Here is a 3,791-nt window from a genome sequence, read left to right as displayed (position 1 = left end):
GAGCTAAGTCTTTATCTTTATTGATTTCTTTTCATAATTTTTTCTTTTTATACCTCTTTTCTTTATTTTCTAAACTTCTATTCTTAGGAATTTTGGTCTATTGGATGGTTTCATTTCCATCCCAAACTAATCATAAAATTGTCTAAATTACTGAAATGACAATAATGGTAAATTAGTGAAATAATATATATAGTCTCTTACTACTATAATGACAATAATGGTAAAAATATTAAAGAAGGCCTTCTACCAACTACATATTTGGAAAAGACTACCCACTCTTTATCCTCTACTAATGACAAAAATTTAATGTAAACTTTAAATTTTCAAAAGCTAACATATGTAATAATAAAAAATGTATTCCAACAAGCTTCCTATTAATAAAACATTTAACTAACGAAATTATTCTTGGAACACCTTCCTTAAGAAAATCTTTCCAATAAGAAATATTACTGAGGAAGGTATAATACGAACCTTTGAAGATGAAATAATAAAATTTGAATTCATCACCCAACCAACAGACAAAATTATTAATGAAATAAGGAATTTAATAGTATCTAAGACTAACCAAATATGCTTTATCAACGAAGAAATTAATTCATTATGAATAAATGAACTACATGAGATCCTAAATTACACGGAAAAATTAAAATGGCTCATAATAAATTTGAACTTGAAATATGTGATGAACATCCCAATGCATATTTGGCATAGAAAAAAATATATTGTGAACCATCCTTACGAATGTGAATTTTTAGAAGCAAATATCCCCACTAAGACAAGACCTTGCTAAATGAATACTGAATATTTAAAATTATGTGAAATCTCAATTTTTCATAAAAAGAAAGGACCCTATGTATTTGATATAAAATGCATAAAAATAAAATAACTATATCTATAAAACAATAATTAATACACATTCTGCCTCAATTAAACATATAAGAGGAATTATCATTCATCAAAATTCAAGAATTTTTGTTTCCACATTTGAAACTAATAAAATTACTAGTTTGATAAACAACACAAAACCTAGGGGAGCCAATAATAATTTGTGAAGAACGACGAGGTGTCATATGAAGATTAGTGAATTTTGTACAAATTTATTTTTGTAATAAATTCCTCTGATTTTATGAGTTGTTTGCACGTATGGAAGTTTCCTAAATTCTATATCCAGGTTGTTAATGATGAGCCCTCCATAAGTACGCCTATGGCTCTACAAAGCTTGTTTCAAGCTTCAGAACAATGAAAATTTGAAAAGATGCTTTGGAGGGGATACCCGTGATTCTTTCCTGCAACATGATGTATAGGAACTCAACAAATTCCTGTCTGAGTTGCTTGAAGAAAAAATGAAGGTCTACTAGAAAAAGAATACTACTAGCACTGTTTTAAAAACACTTTGTAAAGGTGTTATACAACACTTATGAAGGACAACACAAAAACTAAAATGAATGGAATGTTGATACAGGTCTAATATACAAAGTCATTCTATGGTAGTTGTAGTTGAACTGTTTAACCCTTAGGCTCTTTGATTTCACTTTATAACCTTTTTGTGTCCTCTATGAAGCAGATCTTCAACTTGATAAATATGTTGTAGTTGAACATCTAAATGGTGATATAACAAATATCATGCCGGATAGTATGGTGTTCAACTGAGTAGGATAACTTAATTTACTCAAATATATTAGATTATTTTCGCCTTTTCCATCTATAGCCGATACGTTGGAGTGTCATTACTTGGTATTTTTGTGAGGATGACTTGCTTGTTTTTCTTTAGACTTTTATTTCGTCACACATTATTTTGGTTTTGTCAAAGGACCATCTTGGATTGATGTTTTTCTCTCTTTAGGAGGCTAAGAAAGGTGTATTCTCTATTGACTTCCAACTTATCAGATGCATGATTGCATTTTTTTATCATCATACAATACTAATGAGTACGGCCCGAAGATTAGAGAAAAAAATGCACAAATAGCTAAGTATTACCTCTTTCAATGTGCATGATCTGCTTAGGATGACTAGTTAGGTAATAGCTTTGTTCTAATTCTACAATGTGTATTAGTATGCGAATAAACGTTAGATAGAAGCTTTCTCTTAATAGAAGCAAATACAATAAGAATTAGCCTTCTATTGATAACCAAATTTATTGCGTGGGTATGTATTCCCAAGATTAATGATTGAAATTCCATGGGCTAATTGAAATTGTTATAATTTTCAGATATTCAATAAAATAAAGAGAGTTCTTGGTTCCTGTTTTGATACTCGCCCAATTCGTTTCTTTAATGGCTTCCTCTAGTTCTTGAATTCTAGCATGGTATCAAGAGCAGAAAAAGATCCATAATTACTGTTAGTTCAAAAAAAAAGGGAAACAAAAAGCCAACAAAAATAAGAAAGCAAGATGATGCGAAACCATTATCAGAAAACATGAAACTGCAGAACAACGATCATACCACCATAAGCTTGGTGACAACCCCTTTAGATGGAAGCAACTATTTCACCTGGGTCAGATCAATCAGATTTGTCCTTGGTGCTAGAGGAAAAGAAGGATTCATAGATGGAACATGTCCCAAACCAGAGTAGGACAAAACTGAAATCAAACAATGGAGGAAAACAGACTGTATGGTCATTACCTGGATTCTTAACTCCATTTCGAAGGACATTGCTGAAGCGTTCTTATACACCACTTCTGCAAGAAACCATTGGCTCGATTTAGAAGCAAGATTCGGTGAAAGTAACGGACCACTTTTATACAAATTGCAAGAGTTAGTTCTGGAACCAAATTTGCAGAGAAGACTAATTTCACTCAGCTCATCCAATTTCTGATGGGCTTAAACGATGCGTATGATCACATTCGCAATCAAATTCTGGTAATGGATCCATTGCCTTCAATAGAGAAGGCGTATTCTATGATATTACAAGTAGAAAAACAAAGGGAAGTAAATGCCAGGAATATTGAACTTGACAAAGAAGAGGTCATGGCAGTACAAACTATAGACACAAGAAAACAGAGTGGTTTCAAGAATCCCATCAAGAAAAGGAGTGCTGCTAAAAAGAAGTAGATGTATTGCACGTACTGCAAGAAGTCAGGCCACATAAGGGAACAATGCTTTGAACTGAACAGCTATCTGGAGTGGTATGAAGAATCGATGAAACAAAGAAAGGGTGCATATAAACTTGTGATCAACAAAACATTCAATGCACACCTGGAGAATGGAAAAGGAAACACACAAGGCTCTTCTTAGAGTGAAAACAGCCTTTCAGAATTAATCAAAGCTAAAGTGAGGAAAGCTCTGCATAATTTAGATTTTTCTCAGAATTTCTCCAACAGCATGTATGCAAATAACTCTGTAACTTTCGCAGGTACCCTCCTTTGACTGAAGACTTGAAATGCCTGAAAAGGGATAATAAGCATGCTGATCTATGGCACAATAGACTAGGACACCCTAGTAAAGATGTTATGTTTCATTTGCCCTTTAAAATAGATAGGAATGAACCACTCACATGCTGTGAAGTATGTCCACTTGCTAAGCAAAACAGACTCCATTTCCAGCTTAATGAAAATCACTCTGACACTGTTTTTGATCTCATACACATTGATGTTTGGGGCCCTTATAATCAGTATTCTGTCACACATTACACATATATGCTTACTATTGTTGATGATTGTAGTAGGGCCATATGGATTTACATGATGGTTCATAAGCCTCAAGTGCAACAAAAACTGGAATGCTTTTTAAACATGGTTGAAACTCAATTCAATCGTAAGGTTAAAAAGATCAGAAGTGACAATAGTACTGAAT

The 3,791-nt window shown here is 32.8% G+C and overlaps 1 long non-coding RNA gene across 1 annotated transcript; it reads right to left on the bottom strand.

Moving 5' to 3' along the window:
- Nucleotides 1–2,223: 2,223 nt before the first annotated feature.
- Nucleotides 2,224–3,422, bottom strand: LOC105180225. Its single transcript, XR_849493.1, has 4 exons — nucleotides 3,195–3,422; nucleotides 2,622–2,677; nucleotides 2,442–2,521; nucleotides 2,224–2,297 (listed from the first exon to the last, which is right to left on the bottom strand). It is a non-coding gene; the product is annotated as an uncharacterized LOC105180225 (long non-coding RNA).
- Between the last annotated feature and the right edge of the window lie 369 nt (nucleotides 3,423–3,791).

This window comes from Sesamum indicum, unplaced genomic scaffold (genome assembly GCF_000512975.1).
Source record: "Sesamum indicum cultivar Zhongzhi No. 13 unplaced genomic scaffold, S_indicum_v1.0 scaffold00425, whole genome shotgun sequence".
Taxonomy (NCBI): domain Eukaryota; kingdom Viridiplantae; phylum Streptophyta; class Magnoliopsida; order Lamiales; family Pedaliaceae; genus Sesamum; species Sesamum indicum.
The sequence above is the reverse complement of the archived record's forward strand: the minus strand, read 5'-3'. Positions and strand labels throughout refer to the sequence as shown.